Below are 26,631 nucleotides of genomic sequence, written 5' to 3' on the forward strand. Positions count from 1 at the left end.
CATGGGTGACGGAGGCCAGGAGGAGTCTGAGCACAGAGCAAAGTTGGGTGAGAGAAAGACGGGGAGCCTGAGGAATGAGGGAAGGGCAGAAGTGGAGAGGGCACAGGAGGTGGGCCGGCAGGTGTGGGGGGGGGGAGGGGGACTCCCAGGGTCCCTGGGCCTGTGGGGTGAATTGGGAATTCCTGAGGGGGAGGAGGGCCTGAACTGGTAACAGCCACAGGCCTCACCCCCAGCCCGAGCCCTTCACCCAGCTCAGGCCTGCGAGTGCATTACCCACACCCATTCAGCAGGCGTGTGCCTGCCATGTGCCCCACCAGGACATACGGGACCCTGCCCTCATGGAGCTTACCGTCCTTGGGGTAGACAGACGAGAAGCCAGTTAGCAAATAGATGAAGGAGGTAATTTCAGAGAGTAGTAAGAGCTGTGGGGGTGGGGGGACTCCCTTAGGTCAGGGAGGATCTCCAGGAGGAGGCAGCTTTTGGACAATGAGAAGGTGGTGCAGGCAGAAGGAATGGCATGTACAGGGACCTCAGGGTCAGGGCCCAGTGTGTACCAGGACCCTGAGGGAGCCAGTGTGGCTGGAGAACATGTGGGGAGAAGAGTGAGAGATGAAGCTGGAGAGGAGCGCCCCTCACATAGGACAGTGAAGGCTGAGCTGAGGGGTTCAATCTGACCTGAGGGCAAGGTCATACCCCCAGCACTAGCTTCCTGTGTGACCCTGAGCAAGTCACTCACCCTCTCTGAGCTGCTGAGTTCTCCCGTGGCAACGCAGAGGAAGGCAAGGTGCTTGCTCAGAGCCCTCCGAGCTGTGACTGGCCAGGGGTCTGCTCCTGCCCACTCCTGCTCTGTGGTAGGGGACTTGGGGGGAGGGGCAAGTGGAGGTAACTCAGTGTAACCAAGAGCCCTTGGACAGGGGGCCTATCCTTCAGTGGCCATTTTGCTGCTTGATGTGCCCTCAGACTCCTGTCCACACTGCCCCAGTTCAGCCCTCTCCTCTCATTAGGACTAGAAACCTGCTGCATGCAGCAAGGCCGCCCTGGGCCCACCTGGTAACTGGCCACTCTGAGCCCTGCAGCTCTGGGAGGTCCCACAGCAGCATTTGTAGCTGTGAATCTGAGGCCAGAGCTGAGCCAGGATCGTTTATCACACAGCCTCAGTCGGAGGCCTTGCTAAAGGAAGCAGTGTTCTTTCCCCGGGGTTCCAGCTGTGTTGTCTGAAACAGTTTAGTCAGTGGCGCTGTTTGCCTCAAGCACCCCCAGATCCTTCCTTGCATCCCCCAACTTTCCCCAGTCAGTAGGAGGCCCTTGGGCGGGGGGCAGCCAGCATGAGGAGGCGGGTAGGGTGAGACAAGCCGCATTCTCTGAGCACGGCGACCTGCAGTGCTGCGGGAGGCGGCGCCAGGCCCTGGAGACTGCCAGGAGGGCTCCTAGAGACCGCTGGGGTGTCCACGGCCTCCCGGGCTGCGCCTGGCTTTGTGATCAAGGGCAGGGTGGCCTTTGAAGTCCCTCCTGAGGAGCTGGAGGTCAAGCCTGCGTCTTTACTCCACTCTTTGCCCATTTCTGTGGGAAGTAACGATTGCCCACTGACAGCTGCCTGCCCTCGGGGAGCCGCTCACAGCAGCAGGAGGAGGGGTTTGAGCTGGGCCCGTGGGGGTCCAGCAGAGGGAGCTGGGTAGGGAGAGGTATGCCGGGCTGGGGCACGAAGGCCCAGGAAAGGCCCGTGACATGAAAGGGCTGGGTGTGCCTGAACAGCTGAGGCCCCACTGTGTCTGCAGCCTGGAGTCCACGGGGCTCACGGCCGGGTTTCTATTTCACGAAGCCAGAGTTTATCAGGAACCAGGCCACAAACAGCCTTGGTTGCCTGGTGTACTAGTCAGGACAGGGTGGGTGTGCTTCATGACGAGCATCCCCCAAAGATGAGCACCATAAAACAGTGTTTACCCCTCATGGTGTCTGTGACTGGACAGTGGAAGCACTCACTGTGCCACTCAGGGGCCCAAGCAGGTGGAACCACAGCCTCTGGGAGCTTGCGTGTCGTGAGGAAAAGAGGGAGGTTTATGCGCCCCTGGAGCTCCTTCCCAAAGCAGGACCTGTCACTTCCACTCGAATTTCATTGACCAAAGCGGGCCACAGGGCCATCCGGACGTCCTGGGGGTGGGGACCGGCACGCTACCATTGGCAGAAGTGAGAAGGAACTATCTGTGGGTGGGAGCCCGTTGACCACCCAGGCCAGGGCGGGTTCTACACTGCACCCTGAGGCCTGGGGAGGCATTGAGCAGAGGAGGCTGAAGTCTTGTTTGTTTTACTTTGTAACTTTTTTTTGTGAGGAAGATTGTTCCTGAGCTCACATCTGTGCCAGTCTTCCTCTATTTTATGTGGGATGCTGCCACAGCGCTTGATGAGTGGTGCTAGGTCCACACCTGAGATCCGAACCTGTGAACCCCAGGCCGCCGAAACAGAGTGCACCACCTTAACCACTATCCCACCGGGCTGGCCCCTCCTTTGTAACTTTGTATTGACTTGCGTGCAGAGAAGGGCGCAGATCCTAAGTGAACAGCCTGTGAATTGCTACAGACTCAGTGGGCTAATGTATGACAAGCACTCAGATCGGGAGAAAAAACATCACAAGCCCAAAGGTCCCTGTGCCCCTACCAGGCATCACCCACCCAGGATCCATTTGTCTGCTTTTAAATTTCCTCCACACACCATCTCATTTGTCCAGCTTCTTTTACGCAGTGTGCCATTTCTGACACTCGCCAGTGCTGCATGCATTTGCATGCAGTAAATGGCCAGCAACAAATGGCCATTTGTTATTTTTCATAGCTGTGTGGTATTCCATTGTGTGCATATACCACAGTTGGCTTGTCCCTTCTACATTTGACAAACATTTGGGTAGTTTACAGTTAGAGGATCTTATGAATAAACCTGCCATGAACATTCTGGAACACATGGTTTGGTGCCAGTATATAGCATTCCCATTGGCTATATGTGTGGAAGTGGAATTGCCATGGCCTCGTGGGATATAAGAAGGCTCCCCTGGACATGAGGGGGAGACCAAGGCAGGGACCCATGCCAGGAGAAGGAAGAGGGACCTGGGGCACGCCAGGCTCTTGGCCCCCTCAGCCTCAGAATCCAGAAATGACCCCAGTGCAGTCTTATCTTCTACGGGACCTGGAAGATGAGAATCTCGTATGATCACTAGCCCCCGAATCCCATAAGGCAAGGCCCAGACACATGGGGGCTGTTGGTTCAGCCCAAATGGTAACACGTAGGCCTTGCTGCATGAGTCACACGGTGACACAGCACATTCTAGTACGCAAGCAGGAACAGTCATTATCACATGCATCATAATGCACAGAACTCACGTCTGCCAGGAGCATGTGTAAAGAGCGCCCCCTAAGTCATCCGGTCAGGCCCCTCACCCGTCTGACACCCGGGAAGACAGGCCATCCGCTGAGGCAGCAGAGGGGACTCTGGGCGGCCAGGCGGGTTGAGCCTCGCTCTCTTCCCCGCTCCTGGGCATCCAGGACAAAGGGCCAGGGTGGTGAGTGGGAAGACTTGCCCTCTTACCTCTCAAGATGGCGTTTCTTAATGGAAGGGTCAAGAGAGGGTAATTCTTTGCCAAAAATGAAGCCAGGAGAGCAGGGGGCTCCAGTCTTCGGCCGTTGGAAGACCAGGACTGTTTGGGAGCTTCAGCTGGAGCCCACCGGCCTCTACGCGTGGCCAGCCCCTTGTTCACAAGCACCGAGTGGAGGAGGCGGGGGGCACTGGCACTGCTGCGGGCGGCTGTGAACCTGGGCCTCACTGCTGGGGAGACCATCCGGTCTGCGATGCTGAACAGGTGACTTGCTCATTGGGGCTGTCTCACAGGTGACTCTGCACAGGGTGCACCTGAAGCCACCGTGTGCAGCCAGACCTGGTACTGCCGAAACCCCTTTATTTGTGTGAGGCCCGAATGAGGCTCCTCTGAGATCCTTAGACCGTCTGGTTGGATGCTTGTCCTGACCCCCCAAGCCTTAAGGGGTGGTCAGTCTCCATTTTTGTTTTAATAAATATGTGGCATGGTTGTTCTTTTGGCTGGCCTGTCCTGGCCCCGTGTCTGGGTGGCCCAGGCACAGAGTGGTCCCTGATGCCCTGACTCCTGGAATGGAGCCAGGTGCCGATGGGGGGCGTCTGGGGAAGCTGAGGGAGATGCTGGCCAGTCATGAGAAGAAACACAGCTTTGTTGCAGACACATGTGGGGCTCTTTATGTAAATCGCTTCAGTGCCTAACAGGAAGAAGAGAAATGAGGCTTTGATGCGAGCCGCCTCCTCTCGGCCCGGCGCAGTGTCACTCAAGACCTGTCTGTGGCACCCTTTTATTAAGGAGCTGTCAGCTCTTCTCAGGCCAGAGATCAGGGGACTCTCTGGGCAGGAGATGGCTCAGAGCTGTCTGTGGAAGGCCCAGCATCAGCACGGGGTGTGCAGGGGCCCTTAGCCCAGGCCCACTTCCAAGGGGCACAGGGGACAGATGGATTCCCTGGGCGCTGCCCTACACCTGCGCACCAGGGACGTGGATGATCCCAGGGGGGTTGCCGGGAGTAAGGGACAAGCAGACAGGCCCAGTTTGCCACAGTTCTGATCACCACACAGCAGCACAACATGGCAGGGAGATGGGGGGAGATCACAGCCACCTGCTCTGGGTGGGGTGGGTGCAAGACTTCCAAGGTGCGGAGAGAGGAACATCCAAGGAACGAGCCATGGTCTCTGAGAGGCCAGAGAACAGTGAGGGCATTGGGATGAGGCCAGAAAGGGTGTCAGGCCAGGTGAGAGGGAGGGGCAAGAATCTGTCTTATGGGTCTTGGGGCCCATGGGGATCTGACAGGCTGTGAGCAGGAAAGGGTGGGGTGGTGTGAATTTGAGGGAGGCTTCAGGGAGGTGGGGAGGCCAGAGGGAGGTGGGGGCCAGAGTGGTGGTCCAGGCAGGAGGACAGCACTGCCACTGGACACCAGCATACACTGGGACCTGCCTCCTAAGCAGCCAGGGTGACGCCAGGACTCCCAGCTCCTGGAAGCCCACACAGCCTCTCCCTGGGGCCCACACCGTCCAGAGTACTCAGATTTCCCCCCAAGAGCCAGGCAGGGACGTCCCAGGGATGACCTCAGGGCCCCCAAGTCCTGAGGAGCCTTCTGAACCCTCAACCATGAAGAGAAGAGAGGGCCAGACCAGCAAAGACCCCAAACCAGTCTGCCGTGCTCTGTGTCTTGAGGAGTGTGTCACTTCCTGGCTTGGTGTCCACGGTGACTCTCTGTGGTCCAGAACTCGGTTCCACCAACTCCCATTTCCCATTCAGTCTAAAAACTCAGAAGATAGAGAAAATACCAAAGAGTATAAAGAAGAAAATAGAAGTCACCTCTGGCCCCTCTGATGAGAAGACAGCGATGTTAGCATTTTTATGCTTTTCTACCCAGTTTGTTTAACAAAATTGGGATCACGTTGAACATCCGATTTTGCAGCCTGCCTTTTTCATTATGCGTCAGATCCTGAGCATTTGCCCAGGGGCAGAAAAGGGTTTTTGGAAGCAGGGCTGTTGGGGGCTGAGATCTGGGGGTCCTGCTGTGCTGTGTGGTCTTGCAGGAGTTGGTCACTCTCCCTGAGCTCAGTTTTTGCATGTCTACAGGGAGAAGATGAGGGTGATCTCTCAGGCTCCACTCAGAGCCAACATCAGGGGTCCCAGAGTTTTTCCTGAAGCAGCGGGCTTTTGTTCTGGCTTCGATCCTCGGGGAGAGCCCAGTGATGTTGGTAGCAGGGTGGGCACAGGGCTGGCATTCCCATTGAGCATGTGGTTCAGTTGGGAGCCAGCTTCTGGAGTTGGGGCAGCCTGGGCTCACTCTTGCCTCTAGCACTTTCCCACTGCGTGATCCTGGGCGAATTCCATCGCCTCTCTGAACCTGCATCTCATAAGCTGTGGAGTTGGGTAGCTGTGGTCATTTGTTGACTTAATTTGTGCGAAGCACTGAGCGCACAGTAAGTACTCAGTAAATAGGAGCTCTTGGTACTGTTGTGATTATTGTTACGTGACCTCTCAGGTGTGCCTGTGGATTCAGTTGTGATCTTCCTGCAGCATTCAGCAGAGTGCCTGGGACCTAGGGAACACTGCCAGCGTGTGGCAGCTGTCCGGTGACCTTCTTCTAGCCAGGGCCGGCTTCGTGTGCCTGGGACCTGTGCAGCTACAGGCCCGCACTCAGAAATGCCCTGCGCTTTGTCTAACGCTCTGTTGTCACTGTCTTGAGATTAATACTTTTTGAACAGGGGCCCTGCATTTTCATTTTGCACTGGGCCCCGCATATTATGAAGCTTGCCCTGCTCTTAGCAATAGGATTCCTTGCAACAGTCCATAGGATCGCCTAGCTGGCACCCCACGTGTTGTCTGTGCTCAAGAGCTATTTGTGACGTAGAGGCAAGGCCAGGACGAACATTGCCCCATGAGGTCAGGTGTGGTGCCCGGGGCACACGCGGAGGCAGGCGCCGAGCTGTGCTCCAGCTGTCACGCCAGGGGCTGCCAGTGCAGTGGCGAAACCTGCCAAGGACAGGAAGTTGTCTGGGTGGAATGCCAGGCGGGGGGGCAGGGCAGAGTGAGGGGCCTTGGCGAGCTGCGGCTAGACACACTGGGGAGACGCAGGACGCCTCAGGTTGGAATCGATTGAAACTGAGCCCAGCGCCCGGGCCGCCGAGCTCCCGTGAAGAGGAGGAGGGGGCAGCAGGCCCGGCATCCGGATGCTGGGCTTGTCTGTTTCCCTGCCTGAGTCTTTGGGGAGGCAGGCCTGGATGTCCCCCAGCACTCCTCCACCGGGGTGGAGAGGAGTCGAGGGGGGACCAGGCCACACGGTGTCCAGGAGTCCAGGGTGACAGTGCCAGGGGCTTGGCAGGCAGAGGAGGCTGTAGCGAAGGGCAGCGGGGTGGCCAGAGCAGCATCCACAGAATAGGTGGGCCTTGGGCCGCCCGCCTGTGCAGGGAACGGGCATCCAGGGCAGGGGTCAGGGATCTCTGGCTGACAAAGACAGCTCAGCAGAAAGAAAAAGAGGACATTAGAGAAAGACAGAGAAGGAAGGACTCCTGTGCCTTCATGAGGCACACAGGTCTCTCGGGGAGGGGCCGGTGTATTAGCGGGAAACCCATGGCCTCCTGGCTGCCTGGGTCACCCCTGGGGCGGGAGGCGCTGGGCTGCAGAGTTGGGGTGGGCAGGGGGGTGTCCCAAGAAGGAAAAGGGAGTCAAGGAGAGACTCTGCCTTTAAACGTCCCGTGTCGGCCTTTGCGGGGCGACCTCCTCGTGTGGCCCACCCCAGCCCCCCCGCAGCACCAGGGCCGATTGCTGTGTTCTACAGGGTGGGGGACCGAGGTTCTGAGAGACACACTGATCTGCCCTGGCATGCAGAAGGCAGCCACGTGCTGTTCAGTGGAGACAAGGGGCTCCACAGCCATAGGAGTCATCAAAGGGGATTGTGGGATCCAGAGGGAAGGGGAGAATTGCTCTGGCTGAGGAAATCAGGAAAGGCCCTCTGGGGGGGCCCCTGCTCCCTTGGATTTCGACCTGCAGAGATGGGGACACCCTGGCAGGTGTGAGTGGGTCTGGTGCTGGGACAGCCCCTGCTGGGACGGCTGAGGTCTGATCTGAGGCTGAAGAGCGCAGGGGCACTGGGGGCCAGCTCTCCCCAGGCGCCGGGGCTGGAGAGGTCTGAGCGCCACACTGACGGTGGGGACTCGAGTAGCTGAAAGTAACCGGGAGCCATGAGGGCTTTATAGCAAGAGCAGAGCTTGTGAGAGCCCACATGGAGCAGAGCTAGGAACTGGGAAACCCAGCTTGGAGGTGTCATAGAATTCCCAGTGGTCCAGATTCTGGGCTGTGGCTATGAGGACGAGAAGGCGGGGTCTGCTGAGGAGACCTTGGGTGGGGGGCCCTGAGGACTTGGGGGCCTCTTCACAGACAGGCCGCAGGAGGACTGGGGCAGAGGGCAAGGTCTGTGGAGTGGAGGGGCCTCAGGACGCCGTGGATGTGCTGGATCTGGGGCTCTGGAGCTGTAGAGAGGGGTTGGGGTGAGGGAAGATGGGGTGGCTTTGCCCTAAGGAGGTAGCTGGGGCTCTGGGAGGAGAAAAGGTCACCCAGGAAGAGAGGCCAAAGGATGGGATTGAGGAACTGTGACACTGGGGAGGCAGGCGTGGCCCAGAGCCAGAGCGCTTTGCTAGGTCTTCCAGGACCCTGGTGTGGACAGGTGCCTCCCCTGGGGACAGGCGGGACAAGACCTGTGATGGGAGGTGATGGGAGGACTAGGGAGTTGGTGACAGGAGGGCCTGAGGACTAAGTCCCCACCCACAGGGCCATCCTGAGCGAGGCCTGCCACCGAGGTTCTCGTCCACCTGCTGAGGGAGGCAGCCGGTCTCTCCAGGGGCGGGAGGGCTGGCGGGCCTCAAGGACAAAGGCAGGCAGGGCCAGGGGAAGGAGCTTGTGGCTGGGAGCTTAATGGCCCCGAAAAAAAAACATAAAACTGGAGAATTATGGGGAGACATAAACAGAGCTGTCAGGCATTAGCTGCAGGGAGACGGCTCAGCCCGGGAAGCGATGCCAGCGGCTGGGCCAGGATCCTTGTGTGTGCATAAAAAAGACAGAAGTTATAAAAGGAGGGAGATTAAGAAGATGCTGCCTCCACGCTTGGGTTCCCTGGCCGATTCTTTTCTCACGCCCCAGCTGAGGCCCCAGCCACATGCTGACCCTGGGGGCTGGGCCTGCACTGCGTGCTTGGGGCAGGGGCAGGGCCTGCCAGCAATGCAGGGGTCAGTGTGTGAGTAGGGTGGGGGGACTCAGGGCCCAGGTTGACGGAGGGGCCGGGGAGCCAGGCCCAAGGACGGAGGCAGCGCCAGCCCTGACAATTTATGGGCGCTCACACACCCTGCCATCTTCATTTTTGCTGTTGCTGCTGATGTCATTAGCCAAGCACTAATGGGCTTAAATTTCACCTTAAACCATCCCCACTGTCCTCAGCAGATGACAAACGCCCTGCTCTCGCCGGCTCTGCAAAGCAGCGGGGCGGACTCGACAGGCACGCACCCCTCCCTCCTCACACGCCCTTCTGGCCCCCAACGAGAGGCTCCCAGGGGACACTTACAGGTCAGCGGGATTCCCGGGTGTCTCTGGGAGCCCCAAGGGGTCCAGGGGTCAGGAAAGGGGGCTTCTGGGGGAGCTTTGGAGGCCCTGGGATGACCCGGCATGGGGAGGCAGGAGCCCAGGGCCCCTTCCCTGTGCCCCTCTGAGTTTCCCAGCCCGGGCATCATGAAGGGTGGCTGCAGAGGGGAACCACGGGATCCCCAGGCATTATCTGCCATGTTCTCAAAAGCCTTAGGGAAATCATACTTCACTCAGGCTAACAAAAACAGCATTAGCTTTGGTAGAGCCTGGAATTTCATCCATCCATCCATCCATCCATGCATGCACTCACTCATTCATTCGACAAACATGCGGCCCAGGAACCCCTGGCTGGCTCACATCCATCAAAGCTGTTCTTTTGAGCCCCATGAGAGAGAACAAGTGGGTGATCTCTAAACACGACTTGTTTGGGAGACAGAAATCTTACCAGTAGTGGCTCTGAGGGTGGGAGGGGAAGTGACAAAGGAGCCTGGGCTGGGTGGGAGGGTTGAGTGGACCTGCTGGCCCATCCAGTCAGAGGGATGTGTTTGCCTAAAAAGGAGGAGACAGGAATAAAGAGGGAGCGCAGCATAAGAAACGGCAGGGTCGGCCGCTTGCAGGCTTCCCGGCTGATGTTTGCACGTTTCCATGGCCCGCCCTCCGCCTTTGTTTCCCAGCAAGGGGCAAGAGCCCCAGGAGCCGCTGGGGTTCTGACATCAAAGCTGGCCTGTAGGGGCTGGTGTGCAGAGCCACCCTTTCCCCTGGGAATCTCACTCCCTTCCACGTCCCCAGCCCAGCCTTTCATCCCGGTGCTGTGAGCTGTGTCCCACCCACACCCAGACAGCAGTGATCAGAGAGCAGAGGGAGGCCACCGCCTCGCAGGCCCAGATGTCACACTGTCCTCACAGCGAGACAAGGAGAGAGGAGGCCGCGGCAGGCTTGTGGGTGGGAGAGGAGGCTGGAGATGTGGACTGCAGGTTAGGCTCCAAGCCACTGTGCTGTGTGGCCCCCTTGCCCTCGCTGGGCTGCAGACACGGGATCTGCCATCTAGGGCACTGACCCTGCCCAGGAGCCTGGGCAAGGCTCACGTTGGTGGGTGTATCCCGAAGGCTTAGGAGAGGCGGGTCTGAAGGGAGTGGGCAGAAGCAGCACCTCTGCCCCTGGAGGGTGGTTTTGCCTCATGGTTGGGAGCCTGGGCTCTGGAGGAACCCTGAGGGTCATCTCCCTCCTCTCCCACCGGTGTTTAGAATTGGCTGTTGAGTCCTGCCGATGCTCGCTCTGTTGCTGGCATTTCTAGAATCTCACCCCTCCTTGCCACCCCTCTACCACCACTTTGTCTGTCTGCCCTCATTGCTCTCAGAAACCATCCCAGCCTCCTCCTCACTGGCCTCCTGGCTTCCACTCGCACCCTCTTCACCAGTTCATTCTCCGTCACTCAGCACTGGGGACTTCATAACTCGTGTCTGATAGTGTCACTCCCTTGCTTACCCTCAATGGCTCTTCGTTGCCCTCAGCACAAAGCCCATGATCTTCACCACCAGCCCACGATGCCTCAGACCATGTAGACCCTGCCCAGTTCTCATCTCCTGCCCTCATGTTCAGCTTGCGAGCCATGGCCACATTTTCATGACCCTCTCTCTCACTCTCTCCTGCCTTCCGGAGGCCTTTCCTCATTCCCTCACTAACTCCTGCACATCTGTCAGGTCTCGGGCGAGGGGGCTTTCCTCTGGGAAGTCCCCTCTGATCCCCTGTTCCCATTCAGGCATGATTTAGGGTCCTTCCATGTGCTTCAGCACTTATCTGCCTTCTCCAAGAGGCGCTGAAGTCCATGACTGTCTCCGGCTGCTCAGTCGCTAGCACTTGTGTGGCACACAGTAGGCATTTAGTAACTACTTCTTAGAGGGAGTTGTGGATGGGTGGATGGATGGATGAGTGGATGGATGGATGGGTGGGTAGGTGTGAGGATGGATGAGTGGATGGATGAGTGGATGGATGGATGGGTGGGTGGGTGTGAGGATGGATGAGTGGATGGATGGATGGAAGGGTGGATGGACAGATGGATGGATGGGTGGGTTGGGTATGTGTGAGGGTGGATAAAAGGGCCATGTGGTCTGTGAGGGGAGCCCATAGGCACCAGGAGGTGGGATTCTGAGCCTTGGGAAGTCCCTGCCCCTCAATGGGCCTCAATTTCCCTGTCTGTAAAATGGTCCACCCAGCTCCTGTGGCCAGGAAGGAGACTCAGACTGAGCTGGAGTGAAGTTGGAGGCCTAGAGGCAGTGGATCAGGGGCTCCAAAGACAGTACACAGGACAAAACAAGCTCTCCTGGAGTCCTTGCATTTCCCAGAATTCTCCGGGGGAGCTCTGATGGCCACCATTCGTGCTTGTGCCCAGGATCCTTGCCCTGAGGAGCAGACTTGGAGCCAGATGGGCCGGGTTCAGATGTTGCTGCTCACCAAGAAACTGCGTTTGCCTCCAGGCCTTGATTGTGCTGTCTGTAAAATGGAGATGCTCCCGTGTGCCTTGCACAGCTACTCTGGGGATTAAAATGTGACAAAGAAGAAGGCACGTCTCTTGATCGCCACACATGGAGGGCACCCAGGAAATATGGGACTTGAAATCCCAGCGCCTGAGAGAGTGACTTCTGCCCCAGCACCTGCCACAAGGGTCACACCTAACCATAACACAGTGCTCCGTCCTGGGCCTTCCCACTCTGGCCAAAGCTGCCTCCAGGAACTGAGTCTGAAGCTTGCAAATCCTAGGCCTGATGTCACAGCCATGAATTATAATAATAATATCAGACCTCACATTATTTACTTATTATAGTGCCTCTGGCCCCTTACAAACTGTGTGACTTTGGACAAGTGGCCTAACCTCTCTGTGCCTCGAGTGCCTCATCTATAAAATAAGTTAAAATATGTAGACTGCTTCTTAGAACAGGGCCCTGTACATGCAAGCACTGTGCGAGAATTAGCTATGAGGGCAATGATGACAAAGCATTTTTATGTCTGCTTTCTCATTGATTTTTTGTTCAACCCCAGGAGAAGGGTACTTATCACTATCCCCATCTTATGGGTGACGAAATGGAGGCCCAGAGAGGTGAGGTGACTCACCAGAGGTCACACAGCAAGTCAGCGGCAGGGCCTCAGGTACTTGATGTTCTTTCCAAAGACGTAGCAGGCTCTGGTCTGGAAGAAGCCAGCCCTGGAGCCAGGAGGAACACAGGGGCCTTTCTGAAGCCTCTTTCCATGGGCCTGGGGCTGCAGGGGCCTCCAGCCTACTGGCCACGTCTGCTCCATCCGACGTGCCAGCTCAGGAACACAGACGGCTGGGCCCTGCTCTGGCCACTGCCCGCCGCCTCTGTGCCAGGACAGTATGTCCACCCACCCGGGCAGGGACCAGCTGCTCTGGAGGCCAGAGCCAGGCTCCTGTCACTCCAAGGAGCTCCTGTCTTCCTGGCTCCACCTCCAAAGCCAGCTAGGACCAGTCAGGGATTTTCCTGAACTTTCCCTGTGTTCTAAAACGTTATATAAATATTCCCCTTTAGAAAGAACAGCTCCCTTACTGGGAGTCACTGCTCGGGTGGCTCCGTCCATTATCTCACTCAGTCTTCATACCACCCTCGGAGGGACACGCTCTCACTGCTGTTTCACAGGTGAGGAAACGCACAGGTGCTGCAGTCACCTGCCTGGGCCACACAGCTCAGGGGTGTCCCGGCGGGATATGGCCCCAGACTTGCCTGGACTGCCTGCCTCCCCACTATACGCCCACGGCCCAGAGTCTGGGACCCATGGAGGCCTGGGATGGCCTCTGCTTTTAAGTCTTATCATGTGTTGCTTCTGTTCTGATGTTAGAGGAAAGCGTATGACAGAAATCGAGTAAGGTGGCATGTAAAACCAGGCGTGGTCCCTGTGAGCAATAGGCCTGCGGCTTATCAGTGGCCCTGGTAGCACTGGCTGCCTACACAGCTGGGGCTCGAGGCAGTCCTGGCTCACGTGTCCCGTGAGGCTGTGCACCCAGAAGTGAGGACACAGGCTCACAGGGAGTCAGGTTTGGTTCCTCCCTTCCCACTGGAGGCCTCAGTTTCCTCATAAACTGAGGAAAATGAGGGCATGGTCCCTGTCCTGTCCATTGCAGGACACAGGGGGCTGACTCCTTTGGCAGCCAGGCCTTGTCTCATCCTGCTGACAAGGAAACTGAGGTGGCCACCCACTGCCCTGCAGTCAGACAGCTGTCACATGGCGGCACCAGACGGGAGCCCGAGATGAGACTCGCTCTTCACCACCTTGCACAGCCCAAAGGGGGAATCTCTCCATGTAATAAGTTTGAAAATCTTTGGTAGGTGTCACAGGCTTATGGAAAGGAAAAACAGTCAAATGTGCCCACCTCTTTTGTACAGTGGGCAGTGCTGCACGCTCAGCCGCCGGGAAGCCCGCCCAGTGACACACAAAGCCCCTCCTCTCACTCTCTGTGCCCCCTGCACAGAATTCCCCGCGGGTGTCCCTCACCCACTCAGATGGACGTTTCGGGGATCTCTACAGTCTTTTGCTGCTGCAGACGCTCCTGGGCCTGGCTGGGAGCAGGACTGCGGGTCAGAGGGCACATGCGGTTTTATTTGGGTCCATATTGCCAAGAAGCCCTCCAAAGAGACTAGACTGGCTCACCCCCCACGTCGCCAACTAGACGGGGGCAGCTCTGTCCCCATGCCCTCGCTAGCAGGTGGATGCGGTGCACACCTGCTCTGTGCCAAGGCGGTCAGAGGGGTTGTTTCCCCAGAGGACATCCTCAAATGCCAGGCATGTCTGGGGCCAGGCCAGGAGTAGCTGGAGTCCAGCCCGGCAGGCCCTGCACCCGTCACCAACCGTGTAACTCGTGCAGTAGGCTTCTGCTCTCTGGGCCTCAGTGTCCTCATCTGAAAAACGGGTGATGATGGTCCCCACCCCTGGGGCCGTTGTGAGGAGGAGGTTTGTAGATGCAAAGTGCGTATTCGGACAGTGCCTGGCACGTAAGGCCGCGAGCAAGAACCGCTGCTCTTTACTGTTAGCCTGGGTGAGACTTGTACCCCCAGGACTGCAGCCCGTGGGGTGATGCCTGGGTCTCAGGTCTGTGTCTGTGGTGCCTTTGGAAGGAAGGGCTCAGGGAAGGGAAGAGGGTGCAGGGAGCCATCAAGGGTAAGGGTGGGGTCCGCTTACCCCAGCTGTTCCCATGGGGACACTGAGGCCCAGGAGGGTTGGACTTGAAGTGACTGTGAGCATGTTGCTGCCAGGGAGCAGTGTCAAATGCAGAGTCCCGGGGGCTGCCCAAGCCACTGCAGGGCCCCAGCTGAGACACAGGGCTCAGGGACGCAGAGCCAGAGCCTGGTCCTGGGTCGTGCAGGGCCCTCTTCGGACAGGACAGGACCTCCCACCCCTCCCAGAGCCCAGCCTCCAGGGTTCCGCGGGACCCGCGGTCTCCAAGGGTTGTGATCTTGCTGCCCAGTGAGGCAGTGTCGCCTCCCCGGGAGCCTGTTAAATTGCAGAGTCGTGGGCCAGCCCGCTGCATAGGCTCTGCATCTTACTGAGGTGTGCACACCAGTGTGTGAGAAACACTGAGACTCTGGCCGGGAAGGTAACCCGCCTGCCACAGGGGACAGGACACGACCTCAGTCCCAGTAGCTCTTCCCAGCTCCGGTGCATTGTCCCTCATAAGCCTTTCCTGAAGACCTGCTCTGTCCCAGACTCATGCAGCTCCCTGGGAGACAGAGACAGTGCAAGAGTTGGCCCTTGCCCCCAAGGACAGGGGCACTGGAAGTTGCTACGCTTCACTGAACCTCCACCAGGTGCCAAGCACAGTATCTCATTCAGCCTCACGATAACTCTGTAAGTGTGGTGTTAGTAACAGCAGGTTTCAGTTAGGGAACATGAAACTCAGAGAGGTTAAGAGAATTGCCCAAGGCCACCCAGCAGGTAGTGTGCAGAGCTGGAATTTGAACCCAGAGCTGTGTGGCATCAGAGCCTTAGGCATTTACAGTCATGGTTGGGGTGGGGACAGATGATGCCCCCCCCAAAGCCCAGAGCCACACAGCCAGCTGCCTGTGAGTCCTCACAGTTGGCGGGCCTGGCCATTGTGAATGACGTCTCTCTACGGCCCCCCTTGTAGCAGAAGAGGCGTGCCACTTTCCAGGCTGTCATGGCACGGCAGAGCCAGCCAGGAGGGATTCTCCTGCAACTTTCCAGAACAAGGCAGCTCTGGGGTCGGGCGCCAAGTTAGCTGTGTACAGCTGGAAGAGGCACTCTTCCCCAGATGCTGAGTGACTGGGGCCAGAGGGGAGGGAGTTCTGGAAGGGTCTGGTGCAGCTGGAGGTGAGGCTTGAGCCTGGGAAGAGGGAATGTGCCTCTAGCCATGGGTACAGAAAGCCAGCGCACGGAATATGGGCAGAAAGCATTCTGTTCACCTGGGAGAAAAACAGTGCTGTTCAGAACGGCTGGATGCTGGCCTCAGACAGTTGCCCTCGCCTCGTTTTTACCCTTAAGCACCTCCACATTTCGTGGTCATGGGGGAAGAGAGGAAAGCCAGCCAGGATGAGGAGGCAGCCGAAAACCAAAGGCAAATATTTTCCATTCTGAGGAAAGCAGTCTCAGGCCAGCCTTTGGAGCAGCGGCTGGTGGTCCGCCTTCCCCAAAGGTCAGTGCTTCTGGTCACCAGGCTGCGTGTCTGGGGGCAGCGGGCCATGCATCCAAGCTGTGCCTGGAAATGGAAGTTCCCTTCCCGGCACGGGGGCTGCAGGGGAGCTGGAGGACCAAGGGGCTCCAGCTATTCCTTTGGCAAGGGTCCCCCGCCCGGAACCAGTCTTGAGACGACACCCCTTTAATATTAGTCCCAGAGCTGTGTGTCAGTCTGTTGTTGGTGGGAGGGGGATAGCACACCCAAAGCAGCCAGGCCCTAGATGAGCTTGTACTCATTCATCACGACGACAGCCAGCCATGCTTGTGGAGAGCAGAGCCGCTGGCCGGTGAGATCTGTACTTGGGCTACAGATGAATAAGTGAGGCCCACAAGAGCTCTGCCGCCCCAGGAGCACCCCCCCCCCCCGCCCAGAACCCTCGGCAGGGGCCTGGCACCTGGGTGACAGGGTCTGCAGGAGGGGGAATTGGTGCTCGTGGGCAGCATGACTTCTCTCTTCAGCTCCCAACCACACCAACTCCTGCCCTCTTTTTCTCCCAAGAAAACAAGTTTTTGAAATTTCCAAAGGCATAAACTAGGATCTCATTGTCGTGGATGTATCTTGCTCCCTCAAGCCCCATGGCACCTCCCTGATGCCCAGGTAATGGGAAACAGAGCCAATAAGCTTGAGGCCCTACCCACAGGTCCAGGGCATGGGGACACTCGAGCTCAGTTTCCACGTCTGTGAAATGAGAGGTGACGTCACCTCTTACAAGGGCGGTTGGAGGCTTAGCAATAAAATCTGTCAAGGCACGGTGGCCATAGGAGGGGCCTGGCAGCATGCTGTCTGTTCAGTGCTGCTGCTCTCAGACCCACTCCTTCAGTCTGAGGGTTACTGACAACTTCTCCATCTGAGCGAGGCCCCAGGCCCCCGTGTCCAGGCTGGCTGGGGGGAGGAGCCCCTTGAGAACCCCCACTCTGCCCAGCCAGGCCCTGCATGTGCTGGGGGGCCCTCTCTCCCCTCCTGGACCTGCCTCCTTTCCAGGGCAGGGTGCCCCAGCTCCAGCTGCTGGCCCAGGGGTATCAGCAGGACAAGTCCAGTGGCCGCTGCCGTCCTCACATCTGTATTCCACATGCGTCTTCTCTCCACCCCAGCCTGCCGGGCTTCTTACCTCTCTGGTAATCCAGCCAGAGGCTGCTCCCTTGGGGTGGGGCCCAGCCCTCCCCCACGGTCCAATTAAGCTGGGGAGAGACATGGGGCTCAGGTTCCCAAATGGGCTCAGTTCTTCCCTGCCACAGAGCCGGGCGGCTCCTTGTGGCTGGAATGCCCTTTCCCTTTCTCCTCAGCCCACCAGGTCCTCCAGTTTCCCTTCTGTTTCGCGGGATTGTCTCACCCCCACCTCATTCAGGAGGGGGGGGCTCAGGAGCCCTATGCCTGTGGGTCTCCAGGATTGGGCACTGAGCAGAGTCTGGAAAATGTCAAGTCACTGACCCAGTCAAAGCCTCCAGGGGTTTCTGGGCTGGCCAGTTCCTCTGCTCCCCCTCCTCTGGGGGGAAGGACAGGCTGGGGTTTGGGTGGGTGGCCCTTGGCGAGCAGGGTAATGGGAGTGGACATGAACTTCCTGCTGCCTCACTGCCCTGAGGAAGGCCTGCGGGGGTCTGAGCTGCTGGGCCTGATGCGGAAGGGGCTGGAAGGGCGGGCAAGGGTGGACCTGAGGAGGGGGAGGGAGCTGGGGAAAAAGCCCCCCACCCCCACCCCCGGCACGGCCCGGGCACGGGTGGGATCGGCCTTGAAGTTGGTGTGCAAAGCCGCTGCTGTTCAAATGGCGTGTTTGTTTGGAGTGGCTTAGGGAGGAGGCTGGAGATGGGGGGAGGTAGCGCCCGCGCCCCGCTTGGCGCCGCCGCCGCTGCCGCCGGAGGGTCCGTGTATTAAAAGCTCCAGCTTGGCTACGACTGAAGAAGGGTGGGCATTGAAGAGAGACGGCCGAAAACCCACGAGGGGCTCGACGCCCCGGGCCGGCCGCCCCCTGTTTGCGGAGGGAGAGCCGGAGCCGCCTCCGCAGCCACTCTGCGAGCGGGGAGGGAGGCGAGGGGACGACAGCGCGGCTCCCCGCCCCCACCCCACTCGGTTCCAATATTTCGCAGAAAGGCACGCGGCTCCTAATCGGTCCTTTCCAGGCTGAGATTTAGCCGCGCGATGCCCGCGCAGGGGCGGGGGCCGCGGGCCGGGGGAGGCGCTGAGTCCGGAGCCGCCGAGCGAGGTGAGGAGCCCGCGTCCCCGGCTGGTGGAGCGGGCGGCGGGCGCGCAAACCCGAGAGGCAGATATAGAAAGGGGGGCAGGTTAAAAATAACCCTCTCCGGCTGGGAAGCTCGCGCGCGCTCTCGCCTCGTTCGGTGCCAGAGGACTCCAGGGGAGGCGGCGTTGGGGAGGGCAGAGCGGGATTCCCCCTCCTCCGCGGGGCGGGGTGCCCGCCTGCGCGCCGCGGCTGCACATGTGTGGGGCCGCGCGCCCCAGCCCCCTGCGCCCGGCCAGGGGGCGCCCCCTCCCCAGGCCCGGGCGCAGCTGGCAGCGGCCCCCGCCCGCAGCCTTGCGCGGCTGGAGGGAAGCGCTCCATTATTCATTATTTACGAGCGTTAATAGGTTTGAGGCACGGGGGGGGGGGTCGGGGCAAGGGCGCTGTGGAGACCTAGACATTAGGGGAAGGGGTGGGTAGGGGGCAGGGGAGGGCGGGGCTGCGGCGCGGGCCGCGAGAAAGACGTCTCCGCCTCGGCCCGGGCGTTCGGGGCGCACCTCCGTCCGGCTGCTCGTCACCACCCGGTGCTGGGGCTGCGCGGGGCTCCGGGAGGGAAGTGCGGGCCTTGGGTTTTGCCCCTCGGCCTCTGTCCTTCGCTTTCTCGCCCTTTCCGAAGCGCGAGGAGGGGGCTGCGGGCCGTACGCCCCGCCCTGCGCGCCCCCCGCGGCCACCGCCGCGTCCCCGACGCGGCCCGGGCCTCATTTATCATCATCTTTGGTCAAGTGGAGTGTGCAAGGAACAGCTGCTTCACTCGGCTGACTTCCGAGGGCGGCTACAGCGGGAATCAGGGAGATGAATGATGGGGGCTGGGGGGGCGCAGCCCCCCGGGGTGCCAGAGCAGGCAGGAGGGAGGCGCGGAGCGTCCAGCGCCGCACTCGCCACGCCTCCGCCTCGTGGCGAGTGCGGCGCCCCTTCCTCTCTCTCCCGGCGCTTCCGATTACCGTGGGTCGCGGACGGGGGCGCCCCAGGAGGGGGCCGGGCGCGGACAGGCGCCCTTCGCCGGCGGAGGACGGGCGGGCGCGCTGCTGGCGGAGCCCGAGGTCGCCATGACCTTGCTGGGGTCAGCGGGTTGGGCTGCGGAGGAGGCGGCGCGGCATCTTTGGTGGCGCTTTCCGGATTGGCGCAGAGGCCGGGCAACAAGGCAGGGGCGGGCGGGGGCGCGAGGGGGAACGCAAATAGAAGGTGAAATTTTACCTGCCCCTGAGGGAGTCCTGCGGATTTCTGCCGGCAGCGGCAGGCGCTCAGCCTTTGTCTTACACGGCTGAAACATCTGTTGCAGAGGGGCGGTGAGGCCGCAAACAGCCCCCACACCCCGCGTGGCTCCTCAGTCCCCAGCTTGGCCCTAGCCAGGCTCCAGGGCTCCGGCGCCGTGTTAACCCTGCTCGCGCTGGGCGCACGCCCCCAGCAGCCCCCTGCCGCAGTACACGCCTCGGTGTGGGGCTCCCTGTCCCCGGCCCCAGAATGAGTCCCCTCGGGGCGCCCAGTGGCCCACTTCCACTTTCACAGGGTGCCGCGGTATCGATCGGAGGCGGGGGCGGTTGCGAAAAGGGTTAATGGCCTAGTCGCAGACCCTAATTGTCAGACCTGGGCCCCGCTTCGTTTCAATTACCCTAAGTAGAGACTGAATGCGCAATTAACGAAGTCAGCTTGCCAACTGGAAAGCCGTCCCCGCTTTCACATTGAGCGGAATACTCCACCAGCTGACTTGGACCAAGCAATTTCCTCCTCTCCCCCTTTCTCTCTCTCTTCCAACCCCCTCCCTCTTTTTCTCTCTCCTTAATAATAAAATTATACCAAGCAGTTTGCGGTGTGGCAGGCGGCCAGAAAAGCGTTTCTTTAAACGCCGCCGTCTCACAATTAGGCAGCAAGAGGATTTGACACGCCGTGGCGGCCTGACAGGCGGCTTCCTCCCCGGGGGCTGGGGGGCGGGAGGGGCGCCAATTCCCCGGCTCCCTCAGGTGGAACGGGGCTGGGAGGGGCTGTCAGGATGCTGCCGAGATGGGGGTATCCAAGGCAGGGAAGTGGGGAAGGGGGAACATTGCCTGACTCCAGCACGAAGCTCGGGAGGAGGACCTTGACCCCCTCTTCGGCCTCCAGCTCTGAGTTCATTTTCTGGTTGACAGACAGACACTGTGGGGCACAGGTCTGGGGAGGGATCTCAGCCCTGCTGGACCTCCTGGACAAGTCACTGTCCCTCTCTGGGCTTCTGTTAATCCCTCCACAAAATAGCAGAGAGGTCTGACCTAGAATGTGCTCTGCAGCAAGTGGCTTCTGGTGGCTCACTGCTCCCAGCAGCTGGCCTTGCTGGGGAGAGAGATGGATGCCCGCAGCACCATGTCAGACACCAGCCAGAGACCCCACTGCAGCTTGAGCCATAGACCCGTGGGCCCCAAAGGCACCCAGGAGAGTGGCTCCCCAGGGATCAGCGATGCAGGCAGCTCACAAATGGGGGTGACTTTGCAGGATTGCCAGGGATTGGTGCCATGAGGACAGAGGGCGTTTGACCATTGGCTGCAGCAGCCCGGCCACCTGAGGTGGCGGAGTGGGGAGAGAGACCTACAGTGGCCCCACTTGCTCTGTTTTTCCTCCCAGCCTCACTGTGGCCGCGCCTTCCATCTGGTGGGCCCTCTCCTTCATTAGACGCTTAAGACCTCCTCTCCCCACACTCCCAGCCCCCTGGGGTCACGCCCCGGCAGTTGTCTGTGTGTCTGTCTGTCTCAGGAGAGCAGGGGCTGTGCTGCTTTTTCCTCCGAATCCTCAGCACCCAGCTCAGCCATCGTTGCAGACTTTAAGCTGAACAGAAATGGTCTTGACAAGTGAGTGGGCGCAGGCACAGGAGGGGCTGTGTCTCAAGGGACTGTGGAGGACAGAGCATAAGCTTCATCTTTCCTTCCTGATTGGCTATTGCATGTGTCCTGGCCTCTGGGTCCGTCATCATCGACCCTCTCTCTGGGCAGCATCCTGTAGGGCTGTGGTGGGGGTTAAGTAATGCATCGAACCCAGAGCTGGCCCCTCACTCATCCCGTTTGTCCATCCATCCAGGGAGTATTTGATAAGCACCTACTCTGGGCTTAGAGCTTGGGACCAAACAGTTGAATGAAGCCCCTACCCTCATCAGGCTACATTCTGATGAAGGAGGCACATGGCAAAGAGCTCATTATCATTAATTAGGTAATTACCGCTGTGAGGAGTGCCACCAAGGAGCCCTGCAGGGACCCAGTAAAGTGGGGGCAGCAGGGCCTCATGCATCGCCTGTGGTGGAATGCTGGAAGGTGCTTACCACGTCTGTGGGCCTCAGGCCGCCCGCCTCCCAGCTTTGCAGCCCCGCTCTCTGCACCTCCTTCCAGGCTGCTGCGCCCCTCCCCCCAACAGGGCCACAGTTGCACGGGCGCCCTGCCTTCTGCGAGCCCCAGGCACTCACCCTCTGCTCCACTCCACAGCTGAACTGGTCGTCCTGGTCTCAGGGCTTCTCCCAGGCCCGGAGACGTTCTAGATGCTCCTCTGCTCTCACCCTTCTCACTGAGCACCCACTTGGGGCCCGTGTTCCCCGCCTAGCGAGGCTCTCCTTTGCCCAGCGAGGCTGCATGAGCATCAGCATCCGACACCTGGGAGCTTGGGACCAAGTGCAGCCCATGTGGGGTGGTCTTCAACTCTGGAGTGCTAAACTTTTTACTTGGTTGGTAACATTTTTTAAACGTTTTAAATGTTAAAGAGATTTCCCTTTATATAAAATCCTGATTTCTGGCTTTTTAAAGGAAAAAGCCTCAGAAGCTCTGGCACCCTGGGCCCTCATTCCCAGCAGGCAGCAATCCGCTGGGGCTCAGCGGGGCTCCCCCATCCCCATATTTGGGATCAGGGCCCCCAGTTTGCCTCCATCCCCCTGCTCACCTCCGTCAGGTGTATTACCTGCCAGACCTGAGTTGTTCTTTGTCAAGTGAATGAGGAGGGTTGTGGCCGCAGCCCCCGTGCCCACCCAGAGGGGCCGCATGCCTCCGCCTGATGGCCAGTTCTGGAGACTTTCATAGTTTTCAGACTTTAATGTGACGTTTTGCACATTGTTCATTCCTTAAGTATTTCTTGTTTTGGGAAATGGGGATATAGCTGTGAATACAACAAGCAAAAATCCCTGCTATCATGGAACTTTCCTTCTAGAGAAGAGACCAACAGTAAAGCCAGCCAGCCAGCATAGGGCTTCTTACAGGAGGTAAAGACTTCGCAGGAGCAGTAAAGGAGGCGGGTGCAGGGGTACCGGTTCCCAACACAGAGGTCAGGGAAGGCTGCTGGAGAAGGCGACGTGAGCAAGGCTGTGATTGGAGCCCTGTCGATATCTAAGAATGGTATTTCCAGCAGAAGAAACAACTGGTGCAAAGGCCCTGAGGCTCAGGGAGGTGAAAAGGCGTGCCCACGGCCACAAAGCCAGTCAGCAGCCAGAAAAACCACCGGCTTGGTGCCTCGGTGCTCCCACTTGCCCAAGGAAGTCACGGTCCCTCTGGGCACATGGGTGGCAAGGACTAGGCTGGGGTGAGAGATTGGGTTCTCTTTCATTTCATTCTTTGCCTCCCCTTGAGGCCAGCAGACACACAGATCCTATCTTAGCCATATTGTGCAGTCACCTGCAAGGCCAGCACTTCTAAGGGCTTGGGGCGGGAGAATGGAGCTGACTGGGAGCCACCCTGTTCATCCCTCAGACCCCGACACTGGCATCTCGGCCAGCCCCTTGATCTTGCTGGCCCGGGGGCCTGAATGTGTGGGCACAGACCCCATCCCAGCAGTGGGTGCTCCCTTTGTTTCTTTTCCTCATCTTGACAGAGATAGGGAGAGGCAGTGGTGCTCTTTGTTGAGTGGTGGATAAAATGACCCCCAACAGTTATTTCCACCAGGGACTGATAAGTCTGGAGCTGATGGTGGCGAGCTCTCCCCCCACAGCCTCCCACGGACAGCTGAGCGCCCACAGCTCAGCTGCTGCAGAATCCCTTCTTGCTGCCCCGCACCTCGTGGGGCGGGCGGGCGGGGCCAGGCCTTTGGACCTGTTGACCACGGGGCCGTGGGGAGCGGGGTGCAGCTTTAGAAGTCAGGGGCCTAAGCTGAGATCTCAGCTCTGTGGCCCATTGACTGCGCTGTGGGGGTTCAGCCAGTTACCTCACTCCTCCTGGAAATGGGGTGGTGGCTTCCTCACCTGGCAGGGTGCTCCAGGGGACTAGCACAGCACCAACCCACCCCACCTCCCCCAACTCTGGGGGGCGTCATCTGCCGGGTGGGTCTGATCCTAAGGAGAGGCCCTCATTCTGGTGGCCTAGTGGGGCTTGTCTGTCTCTGCAGCTGGGTCCTTGGAGGGGACAGCATTGGTGGGCTTCGCGGGAAGACTTTCCAAACATCTGGAGAGTTTGGAAGCCTCTGCTCCCCATGCAGATGTCCTCCAGAGAGCTGAGACCCCACCCTCCCCTGAGTCCCACCCTCCCCTGAGTCCCACCCTCCCCTGAGGAGGCTGGCTGGGCTGACAGCTGGCGAGGGTGCTGGACAGCCTTCCTGCCTCTTGCCCTCTCACCCCAGCGCTTGCCTCTCTGTTCAAGACCTCCCACCCATAAGCCCTGCAGAGAGGGGTGTGTTGACCCCTGGAGTTCTCCCGTGAACATGTGGGGGTGCCCACGCATGAGGAGGGGTGCATACCGACTGTGTTACTCCCAGAGTGTAGTCGAGAGGTGATGCTTGGGGATGGGGCTGCCTTGTTCTCTGGGTTTCCTTATGCCTCAGGACGGTCCCCCCAGCCCGAAGCAGGCCTCCCCCAGCTGGCTCAGACCCCTTCTTCTCCACTAGCCCCTGGCCCAAGGACCCTGACTTATCCTGGAGTCCTGCAGGCACTGGGCTATTTGTTTTGGGGACTTCTGGAAAGCTCATCCTTCCCCTATTCAAGCCAGGCCCTTAGGATTCAGAATAGACCGCACAGGTCAGCGGTCAACCCAGCTAACGCTTTATCATTTTAATCGAGATCTCATATTTAGTGTTCATCCCCCACCAAGGGTGAGGAGGCCGGGCGAGGGAGGAGTCCTCCCTTCTCCACTCTTACCTGGACGCTGCCCCAGCCCGGCCTCCTGACCCAGGTAACCCTCCCCTTTGCCTTGTTCCCAGGCCTCCAGCGGCTCCAGCGGGTTTTACGTTTTCTTCCCTGCAGCTACAAATCAGGAAGCCGAGTCATAAAATAACCTTGGGTAAGTGGGTGGAATGGAACCAGCGGCCTCAGAGCTGAGACGGACAGCTTCCTTCGCTCTCCATTTTTCTCTTTCTCTCCCTCCCTTTCCCTGTCTCCCCATCTCTGTCACTCTCTCTTCCTCTTTCCCTCTCTGTCTCTGTTTCTCTCTGTCTCCCCCTCTCGCACTCCCCACTCAGGACGAGTGTCCACCACAGCTCCCAGCTGGGTCCAGCAGGGTCCCCATGGCTGCTGCTGCAGCTCTGGCCACACTGTGCCCAGACTGGGGCCTGCCCCTGGGGACTGGAGAGGTTATGGGCCCAGTGACCTCTCTCTGAGGCTGCCCAGGGGACAGTATTTACCATGGTGACACAGCAAGCACCCACTGACCACCTCTGCCCATGAGTGGAACTCCCTCAGGTGGGCCTGGCCCTTGAATGAAAGTGAGGGCCTGCCCCGGCTTTCAGGCCTCCCAGGCTGCAGAGGGGCCTGGGAAGAGGGCACCGCCAGCAGCCCCCTGCCCTTCCCCTGCAGCAGCTGGTGTGCGCCAAGACGTCTGACTTCCTCTAGGGTGGGCATTCTCGGTGTGGGTCTCGGTGAGGGGCGCCCAGCCTGGGCCTGGCTGCTGCTGCTGCTGCTTCCAGCAAAGGGGCTTCGCTGGGGGCTCTGCCCTGGCCTTGCGTGCAGCTCTCTTGCTCTGACCCTCACCTTTTTCTGTAAGTGGGCAGAACAATCAAAGCATTAACTGAGCATACTGTGCAGTCGGCACTCACTGCCACGGGTACCCCCATTCCGGCCTGTGGGCAGAGGGGGGAGGGCTGGGGTCTTGGCCTCAAAGAAGAACTGAGTCCTGGGTCACCTGCTACCAAGGGCCTTGGAGAACAGCTGGCCCCACTCCGTGGGGGGTCTGGGGTCTCCTTATGCCCCCACTCTCTGGTTCCCCCAGCCCCCTACCCCCGTTTCAGGGTTGTGTAGACGGCTAGGGGAGCAGTGAGACCCGTCGCTGTGCACAGGGAAGCCCTGGCGCGTGGGATACCAGGGCCGGGCCTGAGCCAGCGTCTGCGCTGTGCCCTTGAGCACTTGTTCTCCCTGAGCCGGCGCCCCCTCTTCCCATGGCCTGGGAGGACCACCTTCCAGGAGCTGTCAGAAGGAGGTGTGCTAACTATCTGGTGCTCAGGGGACACTCAAAACTGACTTCCTCCCTCCCTCTGTCTTTCCCTTCCTCCCAGCCTTCCCTCCTTCCCAGTTTGGCAGGAACTTCAGAGATAAGGCCTTGACCAAGTGTCTGGGAGAAGAGGCAGGTGGGGGCGTGGGATGGGGAGGCTGGGCTGGACCATGAGAACTCCGTGAGGACGCGTTAGGGGGCGCCCTCCCCTGGCCCCCCCACCCCTTCTCCTCCAGCTGAAGCCACAGAGGCCAGACAGCCAGTCTGCACCCCTCTGCTGCCTCCTACCCTTCCCAGGTTCAGAGATCACCATCTCTCCGCCAGGGGGCCTCTTTCTGCCCCCTTCTCCTGATGCCGCCCCTCCTGTCCTTTCCTAGTGCTCTTGGAAAGTAATCATAACCATAATAATTAATAACAACAGAGCCCATGGCAGGCCTGAGGCAGCTCTTAAAGAGGCAGAGCCCATTTTCTCCTGGCAGAGCCGGCGGGCCTCGCGGTCTCTGAGAGGCAGTGTTTGATGCCATGCCTTTGTTCCTGCATCCACCGCCCCCTGCCCACCCCACCCCGGGGGCTGGAGGGTGGCGTTGGTGTGAGCATTTTTGCCTGCATTCTCCATCAGGCACTGGGCTTCTTGTTTTTAATTGAACTGTCTTTTCTTAGAGATAGATGCGTTCACTGCATCCAGCTGCTCGTGTGTATTGGGAAACCCGCCTGCAATACAGCTCAGCTAAATTAAAAGACGCAGCAGCTGGACTGATTAAGGAGGGGACACTGGACTGATTGGGGGGGACACTGGTCATAGCACTCTCTTTTTAAATAATGTTTCTGGTAATGCATTTTGGAGAATGTGAAAAAAATAAAAAATTTTTAAAAAGCTGTAGAAATGTTAATGATATCCACAGGACACTCAGCAGGAAATGAGAGCGATCTGGGACTAATAAAAGCCGAAATGTAATTTGTGCAGATATACGAGGCACAGCTTTCAGAGTGGGCCTGGGTTTGCGCATTCTGGGCTCATAAACACGGGCCAGGGAGGGCAGACCTCGGGCGTGGCGTCCTTGGCCCTAGAGCAGGCCTTTCTCACCAGGGGCTGCTGCTGACCCTGCCTGCTGCCCGAGGACACCCTGAGCAGAGGTGGCCTCCACTCGCCAGCAGGGCACCAGCAGCATGGGGAGGTGCCAGCATGTGCCTG

General features: G+C 59.2%; 1 protein-coding gene across 4 annotated transcripts in view; it reads left to right on the plus strand.

Annotated features, from left to right (window-relative positions):
- The window catches only part of RAI1 (retinoic acid induced 1), a 118,937-nt gene that overhangs the window by 73,790 nt on the left and 18,516 nt on the right, over positions 1-26,631 (plus strand). Inside the window, exon 1 of one of the 4 annotated variants that reach the window (XM_070482234.1) lies at positions 17,454-18,057. The exons of the other annotated variants lie outside the window; for them this stretch is intronic. The gene's annotated coding sequence lies outside the window, so the exon portion shown is untranslated. Of the gene's footprint in view, positions 1-17,453; positions 18,058-26,631 lie in introns of those variants that run through there. 4 annotated transcript variants of the gene reach the window in all.

This window comes from Equus asinus, chromosome 13, assembly GCF_041296235.1.
Source record: "Equus asinus isolate D_3611 breed Donkey chromosome 13, EquAss-T2T_v2, whole genome shotgun sequence".
NCBI lineage: Eukaryota > Metazoa > Chordata > Mammalia > Perissodactyla > Equidae > Equus > Equus asinus.